This window comes from Dendrobates tinctorius, unplaced genomic scaffold (genome assembly GCF_039654945.1).
Source record: "Dendrobates tinctorius isolate UK_male_01 unplaced genomic scaffold, ASM3965494v1 ptg000062l, whole genome shotgun sequence".
NCBI classification, from domain to species: Eukaryota; Metazoa; Chordata; class Amphibia; order Anura; family Dendrobatidae; genus Dendrobates; species Dendrobates tinctorius.
Window position 1 is genome coordinate 26,184,418 of NW_027361730.1, and position 11,557 is coordinate 26,195,974.

The 11,557-nt window shown below is 45.7% G+C and overlaps 1 protein-coding gene across 6 annotated transcripts in view; it reads right to left on the bottom strand.

Annotated features, from left to right (window-relative positions):
- The window catches only part of MYO9A (myosin IXA), a 167,393-nt gene extending 157,177 nt beyond the window's left edge, over nt 1–10,216 (bottom strand). For 4 of the 6 annotated variants that reach the window (XM_073579431.1, XM_073579427.1, XM_073579430.1 and 1 more), the window contains exon 1: nt 9,647–10,216. The gene's annotated coding sequence lies outside the window, so the exon portion shown is untranslated. The remainder of the gene's footprint in view (nt 1–9,646) is intronic. The other 2 variants (XM_073579429.1, XM_073579428.1) reach the window with 2 other exon arrangements.
- Nucleotides 10,217–11,557: the final 1,341 nt, after the last annotated feature.

An 11,557-nucleotide genomic window follows, 5' to 3' on the forward strand; every position in this document is an offset into this window, starting at 1 on the left:
AGGTAGAGATAGAGATGCCAGCACTGATTGGGTGCAAGGTTCATGCAACATAACTGCAGGAGAGTACCAGGAACGTGAGGGCCGACAAAAGTGGAACTGTGCCAGGAAGGGAGGAGAGTATAAGCTTTATTTTTTATCGCCGCCAAACATTTAGATCAAGAAGGGGCTGTCCTAGTGGTGGACAAACCCTTTAAGCGTCATCTTCAGCGTAAAGAATAACAAGAAGTCCTGGAAGTGATGATATGGCCGCCACAGATCACCAATCTCAACATCACCGAGCAGGGGTTACATGAAGTGACGGAAGGATTTGTGCAAGCAGTTATTCATAGAAGATCTGTGGTTAGTTCTCCAAGATGTTTGGAACACTCTCCTTAAAAAGTTCATTCAAAACCCATCAAATCCACAGCAATTCCTGTTCAAGGGCATGTACCCTTAGATTGATCAATACATGGATAGGGTGAGATGATGAGATATTTTTCTTTTGCATTCTTATTCTGCAGCATTTTTTTTCTAAACACACCTGCCTAAAACTTATGCACAGCACTGTGGCAGCATATATGGTGTAAAAAATCCAGTAAATAACCACACAATCTCTGAAAAAAAAAAGGGGTCTTTATAAAGATCTCACACAATTTGAGCATTGGAAGTGTAATAGAAATGACTGATTTAACAATTAATTTTTTCCTTAAAAAAATATTCTGCGATCAAGTGTGACTGGTGTTACTGAAAAGTGGATGCATTATAATAGCAACTCATACATGAAGTGTCAAACCATGTAAGGTTCCAGCAGGGTCACTGTGATTAAAGAGAACTTGTCAGCTGATACATGCTGCCCAAACACAAAAGTAACCAAAGCTCTAACTCAAATTGCATTAGTCCAAACTACCATTGGCATTAACACCTGCACAAAAACTGAGCACCAAGAGCTTCATGGCATGGCTTTCCATGGCCAAGCAGCAGCTAGCAAACCTTAACCTTACATCACCAAGCACATTGCTTAGTGTTGCATAGAATGGAGTAAGCACCCCACCACCGGACTGTGGAGCAGTAGAAACGTGTTCTATGAAGGGATGAATCATGCTTCTTTACCTGTTCGATTGAGGAGTTTGGGTTTTGGCAAATGCCCAGTAGAATGTTACTTGCCTAACTGCGCTATGTGAGCTGTAAAAATTGGTGGAGGAAAGATAATATTATATGGTGGTAGTTCAGGGGTTTGTTCTAGTGAAGGGAAATTTTAGAGATTCAGCACAAGACATTTTGGACAGTTGGATGCTAGCAAGCTTTTAACATGACTGTGCCCAGTGCCCAACAAAGGTATATATCACTTGTAGTTCTAAAGGTGCCAGTCTTAAATAGATGTTGCCATGCCTTGCCAAACTGCAGGACATGGCATCTCTGTTATAACAATAATCACCAAAAATCAAGATAGAATTGTTGCCTTAAAAAAAAAAAATGGCGTAGTAAATGATTGCCGTAAAGAATTAATTGTATGCGCCTCCATATCATAGAGTCATGCGAGGCACGTGCTTCCTCTCCCTACAGCTGTTCTCAGTAAGAGCACACATGGCTCACTGTAGAGCCAAACGAGAGGTCGGGCAACGCAATTCCCAGCAGTGCCACTTCAGCAGCTGGGACCCGGAGGAGAGTTAGCACAGCAGCCAGGTTTTAGCTGTCATATTTGCTGTGCTAGTAAATGACTAGTAACACCTGGCTTTCCACTGAGAACTAAACTATAGCTTCAAAAATGTATTGTGAAAAATACAGGATCATTAAATGGGTGATGAGCCTGTGAGCCAGCCTAGTCCTGAGCCCGGTGACTATGTGGGGCAATCAATTGTAATCAGCTATGGATGACAGCGCTGTCAGCGCAGGACATGAGGTTATGTCTAATGTTGGGGAAGTAATGGACTGCTTACGGGATTTACTATATATGGGATCTCGGAACAGGGTGCTTTTAAAGGACTACATTCACAAGCAGTTTGATCTACCACGGTTCTTCATGGAGAACTGGAACTGCCAGCAATGCAGAAACCACTAGTGCAACCTAAAGCAATAAAGTGGCAGAATGACTTGATATAATCTCAGAACGACATGATACAAACAGCCATAATGGATTTTGTATTGTCTAGAAGGGATGTGTTAGTACTGGAGGCATGAGTATGGCTTCTCAGTGACAGCACAGAGAGCCCGTCCCATATGTCCTCTTACAAAAGAGGCTTGGCACGTCACATCCCCCACACCAAGACAAAGGCAGACAGTCTATGCCTTCACAAAAGCTCACAAGTGACAGGAGGAACTGACACATGGTCCTCAGAATGTGTCCCACCCTCCGACAATGACACATGGATGGAGCAGCTCTTTACAAAGACCATTCCTGGCAGAGATCACCAGCTCTGACTATAAAGGAAGGAATATTTCAACCCAATTTAAAACACTGATGACTAATTTCCCAGTAACCACAAAAATAATCCCAAGAAATATATTTGTTGTCAGCACCAGTTCGAAGTTTGCATTTCTTTCACATCATGATGACGAGATCTACCGCCTCCGAAAACGCTACATTCAGTATGACCCTGAGGTTTGTGGCTGAGTTACAAAAGGAAATTGTAACGTGCAAGCCCCAGCCAAAGAAAAGTTACATGTGGCTGCATTAAATATCTAGCGGCAATGAAAACGTGTGATACAAATTGTTCAAAAATTGGCAGCAAATTAATACGGGAGTAACAAAAAGTCTTTGTTTGCTTTTGTTAACAATATTAAACAAGTTAGAACATGGGGAGGTAACAGAGGCAAGTATTTGGATTTCCGCAAGCCTCAATAAATGGGACAGTGTCATTTCTGCAAGAAATTTACAACGGATCAGTAGCATGAGACTCGAGGGGATGTGACAGGTTTGGTGCAGAATATCTATGCCATATATATCGAAATAGGATTGTTTCTTTTCCCTTATTTACATACACACATATACATACACACTTCTATAAACTCACCCACTTTCCCAGCTACAAGTGCTGTTGCAGAGATCACCGCTTTAGTATATACTGGTGTGACAAATGGCCATAGAATGTGATGTGTCACACCAGAATGACATTCACTAGCAGGACCCACGTGATTTAGGGAAATAGAGAACAATGAATACAAATTATCTTTATGAGCACCAAAAAAAGGATCAAGATACTGAAAGTTCATACTTCTCCCCGAACTAGGCAACGAGGTTACTCCAGACCCAGCCCGCCCCCCCCAAACCTATCATCTTCTGAATCAGACTTCTATAAAGATGCAGTGGCTATTAAGCACAGGATGGTTAGTACTTAACAAGAAAGATTAATGGGTAGTGTTATAGGGACGGGTTATGCCAGTGTGAAAAATCTCATTAATCTGAGGACTGCCTGTGACATACAAATGTGTCTAATACGAATGGATGGCATGAAACAGCACAATTTGGCTCCAGCTCTGACCTAGTAAACATTTACTCTATTTCTACTACAAAATAGTATAGCTATAAGTTGCGCCTGACTATCAATTTGCTTTTAATTCCACCTACAAATTTCAAAATCTGGACACATCTACGTGTTTGCATGGTACACCAGACGTATACAGTCATGGCCGAAAGTGTTGGCCCCTTGAAATAGTTCCAGAAAATTAAATAATTCTCCCAAGGTAGGTACTGAGTTCTTTTCTTTGTAGGACTCAATATGTTTTCAATAAACAGTAGTATGATGTGCTATACCAAAAAGCTCTATCTTGGTCTCATCTGTCCACAAGATGCTTTCGCAGAACTATTTTGGCTTACTAACATACATTTTGGTCAACTACAGCCAAGTTTTTTATGTCTCTGTGTCAGCAGTCGGGTCCTCCTGGGTCTCCTGCCATAGCATTTAATTTCATTCAAATGTCGATGGATAGTTTGCGCTGACACTGATGCACCCTGAGCCGCAGCACAGATTGAATTTCTTTGGGGCTGCTCATCCACCATCCGGACTATTCTGCATTGCAACCTTTCATTAATTTTTCTCTGCTGTCCACGTCTAGGGAGATTACAACCCATGGCACTGTAGCTAAAGTCTTGATTACGTTGCGCACCGTGGAAAAAAGAAGATCAAGATCTCCGGATATGTAACCTTTGTTGACATTTTTCAAAAGTTTTGGTTCTCAAGTGCTCAGCCAGTTCTTGTCTCCTCTTTCTGTTCTTCATGCTTAGTGTGGCACACACAGACACACAATGCAAAGATTGAGTCAACTTCCCCCCTTTTTATCTGGTGTAGGTATGATTTTTCATATTGCCCACATCTGTTACTTGCCACAGGCGAGTTGATCGAGAATCACATGCTTGAAACAAAGTCGTTTACCCACAATTTTGTTCAGTCCATTTTTGGAGCTTATGTAAAATTATGTCCAATTTGTCTTTTTTTCTCTGTTTTTTTTTGTGTTATTGCAATACACACAAAGGAAATAAACACACTGCGACTCACACTGATCATGAGAATGGTGGTCTCTTTATCCTGTCTGAAACCTAGGTGGTCACAATTGTGCACTACCACTCCTGTGGTGATAGGATTCATGACTGGTGGGGAGCCAAGAAGTTGGACTTCCAACGATCATACCACTAATATTCTGTAAATAGGCATATTTCATAGCAGTGCAATAAATAAAGCCTAAGGGAGTAACTCATCTCCTACGTCAGTAAAGGAAAAATCTGTAGACAATGAAGAAAGATTTTACCTGCAAGTGAAAAATCAGTCCAAGAAGAGAAAGAAGCGGATTTCTCCAAGATACAACATTTTGTAATATATTTTCACCTGCACGATTGATAAAAAAAAAAAAAAAAAAAAAAAAAGAAGATGCTTCTTCTATAAACTGCCACAGTTTTCAGGACCCACAAATGCCAGGTCAGAAGTTACACTGCACTAAACCATGTGCCCCAACCTGATTGACAACTAACGATCATATTATGCAAATATTAACTCAGTATGTAAACAGGACACATGAATATGTACAGAAGAAAGTGACAGATATTGCATATAAGTTTATAAAATACAAATCTATGTGAGTCAAGGACCAGGCGGGAAAAAAAACAAAACTATAGCTACAAATGTGGAACAACCAATGGCAAACATACTTGTAATATGGCAAACATAAACTCCGCTGTGCCAGAGTAAATGAGGGGTGACCACCAATCAGATTAGCAAAAAAAAAAAAGTGCACACATAGAAGTGAAGGGTCAGATCATATCTGTCCTTACTAACCTGCACAAAATGACAGCTACAATGCAGTGATTGCGATGGCAAACTGCTCCACAACTTTCCCAATAAGACAACCATGCCAGTAATGCCATGGGCACCAGGATATCATAGACGCTGGTGACCCACTCACAATCTGTCTGAGCCAATAACAATGAACCCTCTCTAATTTGCAGGATTCTGGCCCTGCCATTTATGACATGAAGAATCATTCCTTGAATCCATCAGTTGATTAATGAGGTCTTCAGAGCCCAGTTACATGATGAGAAAACCCCTACATGGGAACATGGCTGCCACAAAAAAAAGACAGCACTCAGAAAATGGCAATATGTACACCCCAAAGTAATTTAGGATGAGGAGGCATGATATCATCATCCAAGGGGGCATTTTGTGACTCACGGATGATAATAACAGACCACAAACGCATTCCATCATCCCAAATCTAACGAGGTGCCGCAGCACATGACTCAACGATGGAGCTTGCACTTTCCCGTTATGGGATATCCTGGGGTTGTCTCCTGTCATGTGAAAATGTCATCGTCCCACAAGATGAAAAGAGCTTTGTGCTCCAAACAGAAAGATTCTGGTTAACCTCTTCCCGGACAAGCCATCACTGACGTGTAGAAAATGACAATAGTCGTGTGTTACAGAGGACAATGCGCACACCAGAGGCTGCAGACTCCTGCTCAGTAACCACTGGTGCCCGATCTGGGTCAGGGCAGATTTCAGCGACAGATGTTACTGTACCGTCATGCCAAGCTTCATCTGAATCCACACGATACCAGTGACGAAGAGGCCTATCTGCCCAGTGTGTGCTGCCCGCTGATCTCCATCCCTCACTGGCTTCATGCAGAAAACAAAACACACACGGCTTCTCCAAGCCCACATGCATGCCAATTATAGCCTGGCACATTAAAAATAAAACATTATGTGCTAAATCTAGCTTGGCGGTGTGCAGCAGGCGCACAAAAGAAGGAGGATGTGGTTAAATAGAGCGGTGACATCTGCAAGGCTTATTAAATGGCATGCACCATTAATTTAGTGTAAAATATTGTAAGTGATGCAAGAAAAGGTGTAAGTAAGAGCGCCCAACGTATCTGGCAAGCTGGAGCGCATCAATCACACAGCATGAGCCATGGTGATAAATGTGGCACAGCTTGTGCCTACCTATGCCTAGTGACCACGCGGGACAGAATTCTTCACCGTCATGTATCAAAATGACAACTTGAAGCGCAAGCTGAGGGTCACTGTGCCCTACCGGCCTCTGTGCTAGTCGGCAGCTGCGGTAAAGGGTTGGCCGAGGTTGTACAGACTAGTGTACAGAGACATAGGCCACGGGATTCTAATTCTTCATCGCTGGACCTGCCAGCACATGGATGAGCATTACCTGCCATTATGTTTACATGTGCAACAGAACATAAGACAAAAGTCACCTACAATGATGTAACGGTGCAAAGACAACAGGCGTTCTGCTCAAAATACTGTTCACATGAGGATAGAGCCCTACGTTTGGCAAACATGCCAGGAAACCTCTCGGTTTATCCACCAAACGTATCCACAGGGCTCCATATATACCTGATGGTGGCCAAAAGAACATTCAGTCGTGCCAAAAGCACATGCAGTTTTCGTTAAAAAAAATACAGTGCTTCATCTTTTCATAGGCATGGGCGCTATATACCGTACTTACTTCAGAGCCTTCCATCCCAACGTAAAAGTAAACAAAGGGCTCAGACATGATGGACGCGTGGAGTTGTTCCATCCGGCACCGGCTCAGAGTAGTCACTAACCGCTCCTACTGGCGTTTCTGCTGCTTCATGTTAACAGAGCAGCTCTTCTTCTTCCAAGGTGCTCTGTCGACGGGTCGTGACTGCCAACATCATGCCGACTGACATCTGGCTTCCCGCAATTAGGCAGTGGGGAGCTAGCTGTCAACTATTAACATCGGCAGTCACGCCAATCAACAGAGCAGCTCAAACAGAGAGGCCGCGGACCTGTTAACGTGACATCAGCAGAAACTGCAGGATCGCCGACCGGAGCAGCTTGGGACCACTCTGAGCCGGCAGAGCTCAGCGCTGTACAGGACAGGCAGATAAGCAGCAACTAACTTGCCTGCTAGCTCTTAGGCCCATGGTAAAAAAAATAATAATAGTTATGGATAACCCCTTTAAGTTGCATTTTGTGACTTATTTCCCTTTTTAAGCTTCTAAACCCTTTTCATTTAGGAACGTAGCATTGAAGAACAACCTGCACAGCAGCGTCCATGTGTTGTATTCGCCAACAGGCAGGTGCCATGCTGGGGTAAATCACACACTAGAATTACCCTGTAGAAGGGTTTGCTTTCTTTAAAAATAAAATAATGCAATTTTTACAATTTCTCTGAAGAAAATAAAAGTTGCAGCCAGATTTGGCAATAAATCAATAGAAAATATTAAATGTACTACAAACAGCGCTGATCTCTGTGGTTACATAGGCTTCTCTGTAGAACTGGAAAAACACATTAACTCTTGGATATGTAAATAAAAAGAAACATTACACAAAAGGAAGAGAACAAAAAAAAAACAAGACTTTTTTTTCGACAAGTTATATAATAAAATGCAGCAGGAAAACTTTGCGAAGGAAATCTAAGGCCGAAATCACACATGCAGTCTAGTGAGCCAAAGCCAGTGGGAGATATGAAGCGAGAAGGATCGCGCTTTCCTTTAGAGCCTTCCGGCTTTTTGGATCCACTGATGGCTTTGGCACAAAAATGCATAAAAAACTGCATGTGTGATTTCAGCAGGGTGTGGATCTACGCAAGTAATAGGAGGAGATATGGTGGAGGATTCGTGAGAATATGATCACGGCTATTACTGTATATTCCATATCTAGAAGTCCCTTTACAGAAATAACAACAGTCAGCAATGGAGGGGCTTCCCCTGCTATCATCACGGGACCCTTACTACACGGCCCGCATTGTATACTGGTACCAGCACTAGTTTTATGGGGTCCTGGATCCAAATGTAAAAGTTCCAGATCACATCCCCAGCACTGCCCTATCCTCCACACTACTCACATCCCAAATACTGCCAGGCATACCACAAATACCGAGCATACTGACAGCAGACACGGCCATACACCTACTGTACAGATCAGCCACAGGGAATGGCTGGCATGAGGCTGGAGCACTCAGCAAGCTAAGGGGATGCTTGGCATCTGGGGTGTGAGGGTAGGGTCTGACCCTCTCCATGGGGGCGGCATGAGGCTTGTGTGTGATATCGTAAATGCCACCGTAAAACACATGCTGTGACTGGGCGCTGTACAACTGGGTGTATGACGGAAAGGGGGGGCAGATTAGGGTATATGACGGGGTGCTGTATCTACATTAGGGTGTATGACGGGGGGCTGTACATTACGGTGTATGACTGGGAGACTATATGTACAATTGGGTACATGATGGGGGACTGCACATTACGGTGTATGACGGGGGGACTGCACGTTACGGTCCATGACGGGGGGGGCTGTACGTTACGGTCCATGACGGGGGGGGCTGTACGTTACGGTCCCTGACGGGGGGGGCTGTACGTTACGGTCCATGACGGGGGGGGCTGTACGTTACGGTCCATGACGGGGGGGGCTGTACGTTACGGTCCATGACGGGGGGGGCTGTACGTTACGGTCCATGACGGGGGGGGCTGTACGTTACGGTCCATGACGGGGGGGGCTGTACGTTACGGTCCCTGACGGGGGGGGGCTGTACGTTACGGTGTATGACGGGGGGGGCTGTACGTTACGGTCCCTGACGGGGGGGGCTGTACGTTACGGTGTATGACGGGGGGGGCTGTACGTTACGGTGTATGACGGGGGGGGCTGTACGTTACGGTGTATGACGGGGGGGGCTGTACGTTACGGTGTATGACGGGGGGGGCTGTACGTTACGGTGTATGACGGGGGGGGCTGTACGTTACGGTGTATGACGGGGGGGGCTGTACGTTACGGTGTATGACGGGGGGGGCTGTACGTTACGGTGTATGACGGGGGGCTGTACGTTACGGTGTATGACGGGGGGCTGTACGTTACGGTGTATGACGGGGGGCTGTACGTTACGGTGTATGACGGGGGGCTGTACGTTACGGTGTATGACGGGGGGCTGTACGTTACGGTGTATGACGGGGGGCTGTACGTTACGGTGTATGACGGGGGGGTTGTACGTTACGGTGTATGACGGGGGGGTTGTACGTTACGGTGTATGACGGGGGGGTTGTACGTTACGGTGTATGACGGGGGGGTTGTACGTTACGGTGTATGACGGGGGGGTTGTACGTTACGGTGTATGACGGGGGGGTTGTACGTTACGGTGTATGACGGGGGGGTTGTACGTTACGGTGTATACCAGCATGTAGCCTAGAGAGGAGGCTCAGTATTATTACCCTTTTCTCTGTCCCCGAAGATCTTAGGCCTCCTGACAGTAGGAAGAGACATCCACAGCAGGTAAGCGACAGCCAGCCAGCACAGTCCAGCGAGACGTCATTAGAGACAGCCGCTCATAGATCCAGGGAGAGACAGGCAAAGATCCGGGCAGAGTGCGCTGGCTCCACAGGCATCCGTATACCAGCGGCTACCAGAGCCACAGACAGCTCGCCAGGGCCGCACACAGCTCCAGGGCCTCAGCAATAGCCCGCAGTGGCCGGGACTTGGAGACACCTCAGCTCGGTTGGGTGGGGGCCCATAAGAGACAACACACAGATGTCTCTCCTAATCCCAGCAGGAAGAGACCCCGGAGACAGCGGCAGCAGGAGAGAGACAGAGACTGCAGGATGTGAGTGCAGGGCGGAGGGAGAGGGGGAGGGTGCAGCGCAGACAGGCGTGTTCAGAGAGAGACACTGATTTACTACAGCGAGAGCCGCCACATCCGAAGAGACGGCCACTGCTGCAGAGTGCGGGCGCCATGTGCGGGCCCCCGGCACTGACCACCAGGGCACTGACCACCAGGGCACTGACCACCAGGGCACTGACCACCAGGGCACTGACCACCAGGGCACTGACCACCAGGGCTCACGCCGGGCAGGGAGGGCCCATGGAAGCACAGGGCGGGCTCAGCAGCTCCGGCACTTCTGACACAAACTTCCGAGACAGACCTCGGCATGAGAGGACCGGCCACATCTGCTGCCCGGACTGCAGCTAGTGTTCCATGTTATCAGCCCTTCTCGCCACAGGTATTAGGGAAGCCCAGAAGGTGTCTGCAAGTCCTGACCTGCTGCCTCACCTGTGCACAGCCCCATTCACATGTACAGCCAGATCCTGGAATCCGCATGTGACTTGTCTCTGATTTTAATGCGGTTTTGTGGTGGATTTTGCCCTATTTATTATAAAGACAGCCCAGGTCATTATTCTGTATCCGCTGAGGTAGTTTTCCTGCAGAGGTGCAAGAAATTTGGTGGAAAAATATAACAATTTGAGAATCCTCAGTGGTTAATACCTTTTAATGGCCACTGAAAATATGGTGCCAAATGGCAGCTTCCCAGACTGCTGGGGTCTCAGGCACGATTTGTGGTGACCCTTCACCCCGCTACAGTAATAAGGACTGTAGACCCAGCGGTAATGTCCCGTGTGTGACCGCTACCCTGAGCCCTCATGGACCTCCCAGTTGGCGCCATAGACGGCCTCCATCATAGTCTGCCCCGCACCCACTGGACCCTGTATGTTTCCCATTACATAGGGGGGATTTGGGCTAAATTGCCTTGATTAGTATTGTGTGGCTTTGATTTTGCAGCGTTTCAGCACCAATTTGCGTTTTTGAGTGCGTTTTTTTTACACGCGCTTTTGTCTTGTTTTTGACTCTTTGGTGTGCTATGTTTTTATTGCATTTCTGCTGCGGAAACACTACAGATTTGTAGGCTTTTTTTCTTATCTGCAGATTTTCCGCATGTCATTAAAGTTAACACATTGACACATTACAGATTTCAAAAGCGCAGCTCAGACTCCGCAGCATTATAAAACACAATAAGAAGCCTAACACTCTATAACAAAAGAAAAAAGGCGGTAACCTAATCAAATAAACCGCCATAATAGTGCAGTTTCCACTCCATAAATCTCATAGAAAAGGGCAGAAAAATGGGAGTAATGGATTCAAAAAAAGTTATAAAAGTATAAATTTTATTCAACAGTAACATCAATAATTACCATATAAATAGCACAGTACTAACAAATACAAAAGACGCAAACAGGACAACATTTAAGGGAGACTGGGGTGTAATCCTGTGCATCAAAGCCAATCGCACAAAAAATGCCATAAAAACGTATCAGACGCTAATGACACGAAAAGTACCCATATCCAAAAA